This window comes from Malaclemys terrapin, chromosome 15 (genome assembly GCF_027887155.1).
Source record: "Malaclemys terrapin pileata isolate rMalTer1 chromosome 15, rMalTer1.hap1, whole genome shotgun sequence".
In the NCBI taxonomy this organism is placed as follows: domain Eukaryota; kingdom Metazoa; phylum Chordata; order Testudines; family Emydidae; genus Malaclemys; species Malaclemys terrapin.
The window spans coordinates 14,960,043-14,977,031 of NC_071519.1; the positions used below are offsets into that span (position 1 = coordinate 14,960,043).

Sequence of the window (16,989 nt, forward strand, 5' to 3'; positions counted from 1 at the left end):
TACCAGAGGCTTCTAGCTTTCAAACCTTCCTTTGAAGCTCACAGCTTCCAACTGCCAGCCACAGCACACGGTCCTTCAAACAACCAAAACAAACAAACAGACTGACAAACACAAGCTCAGCACACAGCAAGTAACCCTCAAACACAAACAAACACACACTACAGACAGTCACTTACCCCAAAAGGTTGCTGTATTGCTCCTCCTTCACCTGGAGAACTCCCTTGCGAAACTCCCTGTTAGCAGCCCCTGTTCGCAAAGCTCCCTGGTCGCTTGTGCGCTGCTTTATAAAGCCCTGGCCTGTATGAATGCCCCGCCCACTGATTAAGGCTCAGCCACTTACCAGAGGCTTCTAGCTTTCAAACCTTCCTTTGAAGCTCACAGCTTCCAACTGCCAGCCACAGCACACGGTCCTTCAAACAACCAAAACAAACAAACAGACTGACAAACACAAGCTCAGCACACAGCAAGTAACCCTCAAACACAAACAAACACACACTACAGACAGTCACTTACCCCAAAAGGTTGCTGTATTGCTCCTCCTTCACCTGGAGAACTCCCTTGCGAAACTCCCTGTTAGCAGCCCCTGTTCGCAAAGCTCCCTGGTCGCTTGTGCGCTGCTTTATAAAGCCCTGGCCTGTATGAATGCCCCGCCCACTGATTAAGGCTCAGCCACTTACCAGAGGCTTCTAGCTTTCAAACCTTCCTTTGAAGCTCACAGCTTCCAACTGCCAGCCACAGCACACGGTCCTTCAAACAACCAAAACAAACAAACAGACTGACAAACACAAGCTCAGCACACAGCAAGTAACCCTCAAACACAAACAAACACACACTACAGACAGTCACTTACCCCAAAAGGTTGCTGTATTGCTCCTCCTTCACCTGGAGAACTCCCTTGCGAAACTCCCTGTTAGCAGCCCCTGTTCGCAAAGCTCCCTGGTCGCTTGTGCGCTGCTTTATAAAGCCCTGGCCTGTATGAATGCCCCGCCCACTGATTAAGGCTCAGCCACTTACCAGAGGCTTCTAGCTTTCAAACCTTCCTTTGAAGCTCACAGCTTCCAACTGCCAGCCACAGCACACGGTCCTTCAAACAACCAAAACAAACAAACAGACTGACAAACACAAGCTCAGCACACAGCAAGTAACCCTCAAACACAAACAAACACACACTACAGACAGTCACTTACCCCAAAAGGTTGCTGTATTGCTCCTCCTTCACCTGGAGAACTCCCTTGCGAAACTCCCTGTTAGCAGCCCCTGTTCGCAAAGCTCCCTGGTCGCTTGTGCGCTGCTTTATAAAGCCCTGGCCTGTATGAATGCCCCGCCCACTGATTAAGGCTCAGCCACTTACCAGAGGCTTCTAGCTTTCAAACCTTCCTTTGAAGCTCACAGCTTCCAACTGCCAGCCACAGCACACGGTCCTTCAAACAACCAAAACAAACAAACAGACTGACAAACACAAGCTCAGCACACAGCAAGTAACCCTCAAACACAAACAAACACACACTACAGACAGTCACTTACCCCAAAAGGTTGCTGTATTGCTCCTCCTTCACCTGGAGAACTCCCTTGCGAAACTCCCTGTTAGCAGCCCCTGTTCGCAAAGCTCCCTGGTCGCTTGTGCGCTGCTTTATAAAGCCCTGGCCTGTATGAATGCCCCGCCCACTGATTAAGGCTCAGCCACTTACCAGAGGCTTCTAGCTTTCAAACCTTCCTTTGAAGCTCACAGCTTCCAACTGCCAGCCACAGCACACGGTCCTTCAAACAACCAAAACAAACAAACAGACTGACAAACACAAGCTCAGCACACAGCAAGTAACCCTCAAACACAAACAAACACACACTACAGACAGTCACTTACCCCAAAAGGTTGCTGTATTGCTCCTCCTTCACCTGGAGAACTCCCTTGCGAAACTCCCTGTTAGCAGCCCCTGTTCGCAAAGCTCCCTGGTCGCTTGTGCGCTGCTTTATAAAGCCCTGGCCTGTATGAATGCCCCGCCCACTGATTAAGGCTCAGCCACTTACCAGAGGCTTCTAGCTTTCAAACCTTCCTTTGAAGCTCACAGCTTCCAACTGCCAGCCACAGCACACGGTCCTTCAAACAACCAAAACAAACAAACAGACTGACAAACACAAGCTCAGCACACAGCAAGTAACCCTCAAACACAAACAAACACACACTACAGACAGTCACTTACCCCAAAAGGTTGCTGTATTGCTCCTCCTTCACCTGGAGAACTCCCTTGCGAAACTCCCTGTTAGCAGCCCCTGTTCGCAAAGCTCCCTGGTCGCTTGTGCGCTGCTTTATAAAGCCCTGGCCTGTATGAATGCCCCGCCCACTGATTAAGGCTCAGCCACTTACCAGAGGCTTCTAGCTTTCAAACCTTCCTTTGAAGCTCACAGCTTCCAACTGCCAGCCACAGCACACGGTCCTTCAAACAACCAAAACAAACAAACAGACTGACAAACACAAGCTCAGCACACAGCAAGTAACCCTCAAACACAAACAAACACACACTACAGACAGTCACTTACCCCAAAAGGTTGCTGTATTGCTCCTCCTTCACCTGGAGAACTCCCTTGCGAAACTCCCTGTTAGCAGCCCCTGTTCGCAAAGCTCCCTGGTCGCTTGTGCGCTGCTTTATAAAGCCCTGGCCTGTATGAATGCCCCACCCACTGATTAAGGCTCAGCCACTTACCAGAGGCTTCTAGCTTTCAAACCTTCCTTTGAAGCTCACAGCTTCCAACTGCCAGCCACAGCACACGGTCCTTCAAACAACCAAAACAAACAAACAGACTGACAAACACAAGCTCAGCACACAGCAAGTAACCCTCAAACACAAACAAACACACACTACAGACAGTCACTTACCCCAAAAGGTTGCTGTATTGCTCCTCCTTCACCTGGAGAACTCCCTTGCGAAACTCCCTGTTAGCAGCCCCTGTTCGCAAAGCTCCCTGGTCGCTTGTGCGCTGCTTTATAAAGCCCTGGCCTGTATGAATGCCCCGCCCACTGATTAAGGCTCAGCCACTTACCAGAGGCTTCTAGCTTTCAAACCTTCCTTTGAAGCTCACAGCTTCCAACTGCCAGCCACAGCACACGGTCCTTCAAACAACCAAAACAAACAAACAGACTGACAAACACAAGCTCAGCACACAGCAAGTAACCCTCAAACACAAACAAACACACACTACAGACAGTCACTTACCCCAAAAGGTTGCTGTATTGCTCCTCCTTCACCTGGAGAACTCCCTTGCGAAACTCCCTGTTAGCAGCCCCTGTTCGCAAAGCTCCCTGGTCGCTTGTGCGCTGCTTTATAAAGCCCTGGCCTGTATGAATGCCCCGCCCACTGATTAAGGCTCAGCCACTTACCAGAGGCTTCTAGCTTTCAAACCTTCCTTTGAAGCTCACAGCTTCCAACTGCCAGCCACAGCACACGGTCCTTCAAACAACCAAAACAAACAAACAGACTGACAAACACAAGCTCAGCACACAGCAAGTAACCCTCAAACACAAACAAACACACACTACAGACAGTCACTTACCCCAAAAGGTTGCTGTATTGCTCCTCCTTCACCTGGAGAACTCCCTTGCGAAACTCCCTGTTAGCAGCCCCTGTTCGCAAAGCTCCCTGGTCGCTTGTGCGCTGCTTTATAAAGCCCTGGCCTGTATGAATGCCCCGCCCACTGATTAAGGCTCAGCCACTTACCAGAGGCTTCTAGCTTTCAAACCTTCCTTTGAAGCTCACAGCTTCCAACTGCCAGCCACAGCACACGGTCCTTCAAACAACCAAAACAAACAAACAGACTGACAAACACAAGCTCAGCACACAGCAAGTAACCCTCAAACACAAACAAACACACACTACAGACAGTCACTTACCCCAAAAGGTTGCTGTATTGCTCCTCCTTCACCTGGAGAACTCCCTTGCGAAACTCCCTGTTAGCAGCCCCTGTTCGCAAAGCTCCCTGGTCGCTTGTGCGCTGCTTTATAAAGCCCTGGCCTGTATGAATGCCCCGCCCACTGATTAAGGCTCAGCCACTTACCAGAGGCTTCTAGCTTTCAAACCTTCCTTTGAAGCTCACAGCTTCCAACTGCCAGCCACAGCACACGGTCCTTCAAACAACCAAAACAAACAAACAGACTGACAAACACAAGCTCAGCACACAGCAAGTAACCCTCAAACACAAACAAACACACACTACAGACAGTCACTTACCCCAAAAGGTTGCTGTATTGCTCCTCCTTCACCTGGAGAACTCCCTTGCGAAACTCCCTGTTAGCAGCCCCTGTTCGCAAAGCTCCCTGGTCGCTTGTGCGCTGCTTTATAAAGCCCTGGCCTGTATGAATGCCCCGCCCACTGATTAAGGCTCAGCCACTTACCAGAGGCTTCTAGCTTTCAAACCTTCCTTTGAAGCTCACAGCTTCCAACTGCCAGCCACAGCACACGGTCCTTCAAACAACCAAAACAAACAAACAGACTGACAAACACAAGCTCAGCACACAGCAAGTAACCCTCAAACACAAACAAACACACACTACAGACAGTCACTTACCCCAAAAGGTTGCTGTATTGCTCCTCCTTCACCTGGAGAACTCCCTTGCGAAACTCCCTGTTAGCAGCCCCTGTTCGCAAAGCTCCCTGGTCGCTTGTGCGCTGCTTTATAAAGCCCTGGCCTGTATGAATGCCCCGCCCACTGATTAAGGCTCAGCCACTTACCAGAGGCTTCTAGCTTTCAAACCTTCCTTTGAAGCTCACAGCTTCCAACTGCCAGCCACAGCACACGGTCCTTCAAACAACCAAAACAAACAAACAGACTGACAAACACAAGCTCAGCACACAGCAAGTAACCCTCAAACACAAACAAACACACACTACAGACAGTCACTTACCCCAAAAGGTTGCTGTATTGCTCCTCCTTCACCTGGAGAACTCCCTTGCGAAACTCCCTGTTAGCAGCCCCTGTTCGCAAAGCAAACCACCTCTCCTACACACTTAACTTCATGGAGTCCTTTGTATGACTTTTATATAGAAATTAGAGCTACTACTACCAATACTGTCTCTAATAAAACTTTAATACTGGAATTATTATCGTTGCTTTTGCAAAATTCCTTTGACAAAAATAATCCCTGATCATCATGACACATCTTCCCACCACGTTCTCAATTTTTTTTTTAAAGTAAAATTTCAGTGAGGATCTTCAAGCAGTTTGGCCATCACATCTATCCTCTGATGGAGAAGGATAGACTTGAATTCGGGAATGGTTGCCGATTCCCATTGTATCTGTGTATTGGTTCCAGGGCAGAAAAAAACTGCCCCTTGATCACACCAACAACTGTGAAATAAACAAGGATGCCAGAAATGGCCCCTAATCCTGCATGTTGACCCGTGGCTGAAGCTGAGTTTAAGGTGTTATGCAGGAACCCTGGGCTTCACCATCAGCCAATCCCCTCCTCTCTGCAGCAAGCTGGAGAGGTGCTGCGGCTGCTGCTGAATGCGAGGCAGAAGTGAGACGCTGAGCCTAGCAGCCTTCTGCAGCCTGGCTGGAAGAGGAGGGAGGAGAGAAATATGACAGAATGAGTTTTCACTTTTCAGGCTTTTATTCCAGTATTAAAGTTTTATTAGAGACAGTATTGGTAGTAGTAGCTCTAATTTCTATATAAAAGTCATACAAAGGACTCCATGAAGTTAAGTGTGTAGGAGAGGTGGTTTGCTTGCGATACGACTGTACTGGTAAGAAATGGAAGTTACTTTCGCCCCGGCCTTGAACTCCCTTCATCTCCTGGCTCTAGCTGCAATCTTATTTTCCCCCTCTTACAATTACTGTATTTCACAGTGGTCTCTCCTTCACACACTCTTCACCCTTTGACAACCCCAAGTAATGTGGGGGGAATCAGTCTTTCCCTCTCCCACTCCTTCAACTTCCAACCTATCTCTTCTCTTCCTTTCTGCCCTTTCTGTCTGATTTTGCAACTCTCCTTCTGACTCTATACCTCTTTCCCCTCAGATAGCTGTAAATGACCACTCCATGAATCCTCCTTGTCAACCTTCCTCTATTATTTTATCACCTCGCTCTTCCTCTACTCACAACCACTGACTTTCAATTTTAGCAACTTCAGCTGTCACATCAACATCCAAACCAACTCTCCTTCAGCCTCCTGCTTCCCTGCCCTCATCTCCATGTTTGACTTTCAACTCCTACTGACCAAAATAGCTATTTACTCAACATTATGATGAGTGGCCACTGCTCTCTCATGGATCTCTCATTAGCTGAGTTCCCTCTCTCTGACCACTGACTCATCTCCTTCGGCCTCATCCACCTGCCTCCTGATGCCCACATCATATTTCCTGGACCTTTATTCCATCTATGTATATGTATACATGTGTGTATAGATGCATATATTAATTATATTAGAGCAGTATTTCTAAGAAGTGTAAAAATATTAACAAATGTATCAGGAGTATAATGTGGCCAAAGAAAACTATATCCAAGTCATACTCAGCACTTTATTTCACTTGCTATAACAAGATGATTACCCTATATGGAAGCACACAATGAATTAATACACTAATGCTTTCTCTGCTTCCTAAATATGAGGAACCTTTCACCCATTCCAAAAGGAAATGGTCTTTCTGTGGTTAATAATAACCAATAGTGCTCTATTTTCCATATTCCATTATATAAAATATTCATGGAATATCTTTCATTTTAATTAAAATATCTTCAAAGCCAAGGGTTTAGTTATTTCTGGTCTTTGATCCAGTTCAGGATGACCCATGTTGGAAATAACTTGGCCATTTAAGTATAATTGGCAATTATGTCAATAATAGATTAAGAATTCATGGAATAGAGAATGACTGATCTATCTATGTAAAAACATATTTAAATATTGTAGTGTATAGGAGTTGGATATTATCCCTTTGAATAGCTAGTGGCACTCACTGTCTTCTACTTTTCAGAAGCTACCAGAACACAGCCAGAGCAGAAGTTTACATCAGTAGCTAGTCGTTGCATGTTGTGTATACTTAGTAAACATGGTTAGTTGCAGTGTAACGAGCAAAAGACTATATATCTATCTATCTAAATTATTGCATGGAGAAAAAAGTACTAAAAATACCAAACTGTCCCTCAATCTATCTGATTTCTTGTAGATGTCATTTAGAGGTGTGTTTGAGGAGAAGAGGGTAATGGAATTGGGATCAGTTCAAGGAGAGCATTCCTCGTATAAGGGCCAGTGTGCAAGAAAGCACAGAATGTCTGAGTAAGAAGCTGATAAATGGTCAGATAAGTTTAGAATCATTGGCAGATCAGAGGAAGTGTGCATGTTTGTGGGGGTGCCGGTGATAATATGATGATACTAGAGTAGAAACATGATGGGTAAGTTGTGAAGGGCTTTGAATATTAAGATGGGTACTTGAATGTGCTGCATTGAAACAGGGATGCTAGTGGAGGGCAATGGGGTCATAGTGGCTTGTATGGAAGATAAACTTAGAAACTGTATTTTGAATGGAATGCCTATGAAGGATGTGAGTATCCAGGGGGCCAGAGAGGAGGAGACTGCAGTAATAAAAATGGGAAATGAGAGCCTGGATGAGAATTTTAATTGTCTGGACAGAAAGAAAGCAGTGGATTTTAGAGTTATTATGGAGAAAGAAACAGTAAGATTTATGTACAGCCTGGATGTGTGTGTCGAAAGAGAGAGAGGAATTAAAAATGAACTATAGGTTATGGACTTGATTATCAGGTAGATGGGGTATTTTCAGTGACATATAATATGAGAGAGTAGGGTATTGGAGAAAAAAAACAGGAGTTCAATTTTGGCTGTGTAAAGCTGAGGTAGGACATCCAGGAGATGTCAGAGGCTGAGAAATTATTGAGGTTCTTTTAGTGGGTGTAGAGCTGTCAGGTGTTTTGGCAAAGTATAGGCTGACCCTACATCCTGTTTTGGCCGGGACAGTCCCTTTTTGAAGGGATGGATGTTCTTTATCACTTTGCATTTTATTTTATTGTATTTGGTTTGTTTCATGTTGATTTAATTGTCATCATTTATTTTAAAATGATAAATACAATAAACATGCATAACACAACTGCAGCTATCAGGAATAGAGTACAATAACAGAGGTATTTTTGTTGTTGATGTTTGCAGAGCTATAATACTTGTATTTTTAGGTACAATTTAAAAACCATTTTCCTAGAATGAGCTTATGAGACAGATTTTCTCAGCTAAATGGAAGTTCGGTGCCTTCTATTTTCATGGAAACAGTTAAAAATTGGATATGAAAATAAAACATATTTTGCTTTGAATCTGACTAGGGTATGTTTGTTCCCAGTAGTGAGAATTTTTTATGTATTTAACACTAGGACAGGATGCTCTTAATGAAATGGTATGGTAAGTTTTTTTTTTTTAAACTGTAACAACAACACTAGGAAAAGCAAATACAGGACATGATGTTGCAAGCTGAATTAGGACTTCTGCTCCCATATGAAGCCCTACTGAACTCTAATGGACAGCATGATATTGCTTGATTGGCAAAGTACATTGGATTGCTTCAGAACCAGCATAAAGAAATAGTTAGTTTGCTATAACATTTCACTGAGAGTGATAAATGTTTACCTATTGTTAGGGCTTTCAGTTGCTTTTCCCACTGCTTTATACAACAAAAGCTGTGAGGCTATTCTGCCGTCCTTGGATGTTATCTCTTGAAAAGCTGAAAGGCTTCTGCTGAAATTTTACTTTTCCACTCTTCATCACTTATCAATTGATGGCAAACTGTTGTGAAATGTAACATCTCTATGCATAACATTGGCACAGAAATACATTAAAAAAATCCAGTCACTGTCTTTTATTAACTAAACACAGTATCAGCTCGCTATGCTTATTTTACCATCTTGACAAACTCCATTTAGGCATGTACTTAAGTACTTTACTGAATCAGGGCCTCAGTTTGTAGCATTTAGCTCTTTCCTTCTGGGAAAGTACCTGAGTACATGCTTAAGCTGATTCCTATTCAGTGGAGCTTAACCATGTGCTTGAAGTAAAGAATGTACTTAAGTACTGTCCTGAATAGGGATGCTATCCTGAACTGAGACCTCAATATCCTCTGTCCTTATCTGTTTCCTGCCATCTGAACCAGTTTGCTGCCTCTCTGTAACCTGCTCCAGGGTAACCTGAAAACATTTTTGTTAAAAAAGCAAAGCAATTCTTTACTGGTAGTCCCATATTCCTGCATGTAGAGAACATAGGCCCTGATCATACAAACACTTATGCACATGCTTAACGTTATCACATTGCAAAGTTATGCACATGCATAAATGTTTGCATGATTAGGGCCATAATTGGCAGCTGTTGATTGTCTGTTGATCAGAATATATGCGTCTGTGTCTGCCTGACTTAGCATTTAATTTCTTTTTAAGTGATTTGACATAAAAGTACAATAATCAGCCAAAACATTCCCAAGACAAGCAGCAGCCAACTTTGGACAGTCAAATCTTTGGTTGGGATCATGAAACCATTGCAGTCCTACTGCTGTCTGACCCTTCTCACAACCTCCTTTTTTTCCCCAATGTATTTATAAGTAATGTTGAAAACTGTGAAATCAGTATTTTTAAGATGAGTCAGAGAACCAGTCTGACTGAACAGTGTCCTCTTCCAAACCATGCAGTGAGGGAACAACTCACTCTGCTGGAGTCCTGCCACCAAGTCCACAAGTCAGTCAGTCAGTCAATGTAATCCTTTCTTTGAGGATTTGTTATGTTCTGGTGACTTACCATAAAATGTTGTGCCTCTTGATTTTGGTTGGGAACAGAAGTACCAAAACACTATGAAAGTGATGACCTTGTAGTACTTCAAGCCTAGGGATTAGGGATGGAATTCCATACCAAGGGGTTTGGATAAATATTCAAACTGTTGGACGCTTATCCAAACCAAAGCTTAGCCTTTTGAAATTAGCCCATCATTAGCATAAATTTTCAGTCAGTGCCAATACTGATCTGATACATACCAAAATCCTAGAAATTAAAGGTTGCAAAGTCAGTTACAAATCTCTTGTGTTAGAATGTTTTGTATAGTATGTAAAGTGAAATATTATTCACTGTGCAATAACTGGTCCATATATCAGCCCCTCAGATGGTGTAAATCAGTGTAGTTCCTTCCACTGACCATTTTTTCCACTTACCACAGCTGTTTTGAAAGAGTGATTATCACAGTTACATAATTAGTTTGAAATCTAGGTAAATGCTGCTTCCAACTTGGAGTTAATTATATCTGAAATGTGTGTGCCAGAAAATAGATTTCCATACACTTAAAATACTCTTTTAACTTTGTTGTGCATGCAAAGCAATGAAATATGTGATTTTGTTGAAATGCCTGCTCTAGTGATTTATTTATTAATTTTGGTGACCTGGTACAGATCCAGCTTTAGTTTATGTTAAAAAAAATACAAGATCATTTATGACCAAAAGTGGTTCCTACCTACTGTTGTAAATTCTTGATGAATTGGTATCTAAAAGATCCATATCAGTGCCTCCCATGGAGATCTTCTAAATAATGCATAGGTTCTTGTTCATTATAATTACTTTGTAATGCCTTGGAGCTCTAAGCATTAATTATTAACATTCTCCCTTTAACAAGGTCTGATACTCTATTAGCATAGCCTAACAATTATTCTCTGTTGACATCTGACCCACTAAAGAAGACAAAGCATCTGCCGAGGACCTTAAAAATACTTACTGAGTCTATGGCACATAAAATTTGCATATTATTATTTAGGTACTGCTGGGCTACAGAGTTCATGTAGCATACCTCCACATAATAGGGATTATGAGAGTTAGTTAAGAAATATTTGTTGAATAACCAGGTTAATAAAGCACCAGAAGTTTATAACAGTGATGAGCCCATTTTCATATTAATTTTTCGGAAGGTATTTCGGAGCCCTGTAGTGCTCCAAGAGAGTGCACTCCTACATAATATATTTGGAAAATTGAATTTTTAAATTTCACTTTAGGGAATCATTGAAATTTTAGAGTAGGCAAATCTGTCAGGATTAGCAGTTCCATCATAAAAGTGTTCATGTCCAAGTGTAATTATGTCTGTTCTTGTTATTACCAAAGCCTCATATACATGCACACACAATGTTTCGGTTCCTTGTAGATAAATAAATTGTTCTCTGATTCAAGCGGACTTTTATTTGCAACAAATTATTACTGATGTGAGCAAAAGGATGCAAAATAATAACATTTTACAAGTGATGAGCTTGGATTTACAAAATTATTTACAGTTGAGAGGGTAACACATTGAAAGAAGGAATGTATTATAAAATGATAGAGAGAAGTTCAAAATACAGAAAAAATCCCATTGTTATAGGAGCTTGTGGTCCTCAGGATTTATTCACTAAGTTTTTATGTTATATCTGAAAAAAGCTATTTGAACAACAAAAACAATATTAGTTAAATAGAAACCTGTTGCTGATATTGTCTTTGTCTGATAATAGGCCTTATTACTAACTGCCTGGCTTGTGAACTACAAAACAAACACCAGAGTGTACTATTGAAGGCATGTGGACCTTATCCTTATTTTTAACTTCATGTAAACTCAAAACACACATAGGCCCCAATACTGCAAGTTGCTCTGCACGGTCAAGCCCCTGAATCCATAAAGAGAAGATTCATAAAGAGACAGAGCAGGATCACAGCTTTAGACTGCATGCCAGAATATCCAGTGGCTTGTTTTGTAACCCATATGTTGTTTTGAACCTTTAGTACATTGGCATAAATGGACAATACCCCATTTTCATGGGCATCTTATATATTTTTATTGTGTAATGTAATATGTCGATAGGGAGGAAAAAAGGAGGGTTTTTGTTCATATTCCATCCAATGTACTTCAGTCATTGAGATTTAATTCTATTCTTCATTTCAAAAATGTGTAAATGCATATACGTAAAAAAAAAAGCTGGTGCAGTTAGCAGCACCTAAAGTTAAGGCTGCCCAACACTGGTTTGAGTACCTGACTTTCCAAACTCAAAGTAGCTTTTTGTATTTCATGTATAAAAAGAGTTCCATAAACAAATTGAGACACTAAGATATAGACCCAGTGAAACAGAAAATTATGATGCAGCTTTAAGGGTAGTGTTTGATGCCGTGAGACCATAATTATATTTATTAAGGTATGGTAGAGAGAGGAACAATTCAGAAGCTGTCCCTGCTGCAGGAATATTTTCTGTGGTAATTTGCTGGTCCTTTCTAACTCTTCAGTTCACAATTGATTTTTAATAGGAACTTCCCCCAACAGCCCTTACTGTACATTTAGCAGGGCCAAGCAGTTGCAACCTAAAGTAACAATTTTGTAATATCTCTCTCCCCCCTCCCCCCCGCGACGTAGTATATATTCTTAATTCCTGTTATGTTTTCCCCTATCTTTTCCTTTCTTTTTCCATAGATTCATAGAATTTAAGACCAGAAGGGACCATCATGATCATACAGTCTGACCTCCTGCACATTGCGGGCCCCACCCACCCATTCCTGCAGTAGGCTCATAAACTCTGGCTGTTACTGAAGTCCTCACACTTTGATTTAAAGACTTCAAGTTACAGAGAAGCCATCATTTACTCTAGTTCAAATCAGCACATCACCCATACCCGATGCTGCAGAGGAAGGTGATATAAACCCTTCAGGTCTCTGCCAATCTGACCTGGGGGAAAATTCCTTCCCAATCGCAAATATGGCAATCAGTTAGACCCTGAGCATATGGACGACACCCACCAGCCATACACCTGGGAAAGAATGTTCTTTAGTAACTCAGAGCCTTCCCCATCAAGTGTCCCATCTCTAGCCATTGGGGATATTTGCTAACAGCAGATGCAGATTGGCCATATGCCATTGTAGGCAACCTCATCATACCATCCCCTCCATAAACGGATGAGGCTCAGTCTTGAAAATCTTAGGTTTCTTTTCCCCCACTACTCCTTTTAGAACAGTGGTTCTCAAAGCCAGTCCACCGCTTGTTCAGGGTAAGCTCCCTGGCGAGCCGGGCCGGTTTGTTTACCTGCCGCATCTGCAGGTTCAGCTGATCGCAGCTCCTACTGGCCACGGTTCGCCGCTCCAGGCCAAAGGGGGCTGCGAGAAGGGCAGCCAGCACATCCCTCAGCCCATGCAGCTTCCCACAGCCCCCAATGGGAGCCGCGATCGGCTGAACCAGCAGACGCAGCAGGTAAACAAACTGGCCAAGCCCGCCAGGGGCTTTCCCTGAACAAGTGGCAGACTGGCTTTGAGAACCACTGCTTTAGAAGGCTGTTCCAAAATTTCACTCCTCTTGGTGATGCTAGTTTATATCCATTTGTTCTTATTGTTTTCCTCTTTTTCACACATACACACAGCCCAGTGTGAGTGTCGGGGACTGGAATTTATTGTTACAGTTCAGAGCTAAGTTATATATTTTGGCTCTGATTCCCAACTCCCTGAGGTCTGGGTAAGTGAGCTCTCCTTTGAGCCCTTTGATTATACAATATTACATCCATGATGGTAATGATATATGCTGAGAGAACACATATTGGTAGTATTATATCAGGCTTTTATCACCTTGAGTTTGTGATGACCTCATCATTCTCATATGGTAAAGCCATGACTGAATGATGCAAGTTATACAAAACAAGGACCAGTGAAACCTTTACACTATATCACCATGTAGTCTGCTGCATATTTTACAGGAAAACTGTTAGAAATTTCTTAATTTATTTTAGACTATTTTACTGGCACTGTATTTTATATTCATTCAATTGTACTGCCAGGCTGTCTTTCTGGCATAAGTCCAACTATTCAGATCTTGAAGGGAAAGAAAAATGATAACCAATACATTTTAGAAACCCCTTCATATAAAAATGCTCCAAAAACAAGTTAAATACTATGCTACCCTGAAACTAAGACTGAAGCAATTTTGTCAGGCTTCCTAAGGAGATTATGCTATCCTGAAGGAGGAAACTCTGAAGGGCAAATTGTCAAGAATATACATATCAACCAGAAACTTTCACAAACTGACCCAAGAAAAATATCTGGAATCCTGGAAAAGGATTCTTCAAATGAATATTTGCAGTTATCACTATAGTAAGATCTAGAATTTTTGGCTGCTTCAAGTTGCTAAAGTTCATGAGATAGCACTTTCAATTGTATTTAGCTTTTCCATGACCACAGCAAACTTAATAAATAGTTCCATCTTCCAGGAGTGCAGGAAATAGTGAAGGAAAAACATTCTTTTCTAAACCATTGGGTGATACTATCCTTTTATTATGAATTTTTGGATGCTAGTAAAAAAAGAATTCCCCAAATTATTGGGGATAGTATTATCCCTACCTCCCAGATCTGTGCATTGATCTCATCCCTCCTGTTGTGGAAAGAAAGGATCTAGTACATCTATTATTTCCCTCACATATGCCCATTATGGTAGAGCTAAGTCACCTCAAAAGATGGCCACAACTTTACTCTGTAATTTGGCTACTATTTTAAGATTCTCGTTAAAATAATCTAATGAACCCAGATAATTTCTTCTTTTCAGTCAAAATTATTTTTTTACTTAGTAGCCTATAGTTTAGTCTGACATGGTTTTGTCTCCCACATACTCTCTATGCCATGTTCCGAAGTCCTGTTCATTGCAGAAATACGATTGCTTGACTGTACCCTTATTTCAGCTTAAATGGCAGTTGTACCTAATTGTTATATCATTCTGTATCACTGTGTCATTGCTGATTTAGGGGGCCCCTTCTAGCTATCTTACTCCTATTCACTTTTCCCCTTTTATTTCTGTGTCGTTGTTGTTTTTAATAGAATAGTTTATACTACACTGAGGTCTCAGAATGAGTCTACTCCTGTACATAGGGCCAAACACAAAGCTTGTACACTACTTATGTCCTGGAAAAAATCCTCATTTACATTGTGCTGCTGACCTTCTGCGCAGCCAATCCACAGCACTAAATTCTCTAACGGGAGCTAGATTGGGTTCATAATACTTAGGTCTCATGATTATTTAGGCTAATTTGCAAAGGCCACATTTTGTAACAGAATAGTGTTCTCTTGTAACAAGTCCTTGTCAACGTGTATATCAATTTATTTGCTTACTTAGAAATATAAGACAAGAAGTGACTTCTTGGCTCATCAAGTCCAGTCCCCCATTTTCACAAATAATTCCCATCATATAATCCTCTTCATAAATTTATCAAGCTCCATCTTAAAATTAGTTAAGTTGTTTTCCCCACTACTTCTATTGGAAGACTGTTCCACTGCTCTCATGGTGGTTCTAATTTCCAGCCTAAAGATATTCATAGCCAATTTCTAACCATTTATTCTTGTGCCAACATTGTCCTTTATCTTAAATACCTTTTCTCCCTCCCTGCTATTTTTATCCTCTCTTCCCCTGAAATATTTATACAATGCAATCATGTCCCCACTCAGCCCTTGTTTTGCTAGGTTAAACAAGCCAAGCTTTTCCAGTCTTCTTTCATGAGATAAGGAGAATGGGGAGCCTATCATCCTAGTTGCCCTTTTCTACCCCTGTTCCAGTATGAATTCATCTTTTTTGGACTTAGATGACCAAAATTACACTCAATATTCCAGATGAGGTCTTGCCTCATTAACAGCATTAATATTTCCTTATCTCTACTGGAAATATCTCAGCTGATACATATTATATGTTGTATCAGTGACTGAAACTGTGGAGTTAGTTGTGAATGATAACAGTGACCACTAGGGAGCATGGAGCAAAGAGGTAAGGGTCTGTGTAAACAGGAAAAAGTCAGTCTTGCATACACTCCAGACATGGTGTGTAGGATCTCTTATGTCTGCAGGAACATAACAGTACAGTACAAGTATCAGAGGGGTAGCCGTGTTAGTCTGGATCTGTAAAAAGCAACAGAGAGTCCTGTGGCACCTTTAAGACTAACCGATGTATTGGAGCATAAGCTTTCATGGGTGAATACCCACTTTGTCAGATGCATGACATATATATATATATATATATATATATATATCATTGAACTCATCAAAAGTTTGTACAGCGAACAACAGACCACAGTGAGAACATTAGTAGGCAACAGCAACTGGCTTCCCACTGGGTAGAGCATGAGACAAGGGTGTATTGTATCCTGAAGTCTTTTTAGCATGTATGAAGAATGTATTATGAGAAACCCCCTGAGAGGCTTTGACAAAGCAAAAGGAGCTGGGATTTTCACTGCTGGACACCTCAGAACTGACTGCAGATACTCTGATAGCAAAGAGAATCATGCTACAACCATTGATGTAATATCATGAATGCTGGAGTCTGTAAAATTAGTTAGTGAGGAATATGGACTATCCCTGAATGGGGCAAAAATGAATACAAGTAGACCACATGAATAACGATGAAGTTGTAGAGGCAGTGAATGAATGCAATTTTCTGGGATTATACATATCTAACCAAGGTGGCTGTTCCAAAGAAACTGAAAGAAGACTAGGAATGGCTTGTCAAGCCATGGCCACCCTTGCAGAAGTTTGGGAAAACTGTGGCATCTCAAAATGTACAAAGGTTTGATAGGCGAAGAGCTTAATTGTTTTTCATAGTAATCTATGGATGCAAACTGTAGGAAATAAATGATGCTGACAAGAGGGAGATTGAAGCCTTTGATGTGTGTCCTAGTGAAGACTCTTGCATATCTTCTGGATGGAAAAAGTGAATGCTTATATTAGAAATATTATTGCAGAAAAGCAGACCCTATTGTCAGAAATCAGCAGGCACAAACGTATGTAGTTTGGCCACATCAGGCATAGATATGGGGGGTCAGCTGCTGAGTGCTCGAAGCTAAGAATAGATCAAGATGGCTTCCAAAAATTCTGCAATTATGTCACCAATATTTAGACATGAAAAAATTGACTGCACTTACTATTGTAATAGCTTTATAAATATTATATGTATCTATGATCTAGTGATTGTATTCCTGGCTCCATGTGGAGTTACAGGGTTTCCTG

At 41.8% G+C, this 16,989-nt stretch overlaps 1 non-coding gene across 1 annotated transcript in view; it reads right to left on the reverse strand.

Moving 5' to 3' along the window:
• Positions 1-16,816: 16,816 nt before the first annotated feature.
• LOC128823756 (28S ribosomal RNA) overlaps positions 16,817-16,989 on the reverse strand; it is a 3,856-nt gene continuing 3,683 nt past the window's right edge. Inside the window, exon 1 of the ribosomal RNA XR_008441993.1 lies at positions 16,817-16,989. This exon is cut by the window's right edge and continues 3,683 nt beyond it. This is a non-coding gene — a ribosomal RNA (28S ribosomal RNA).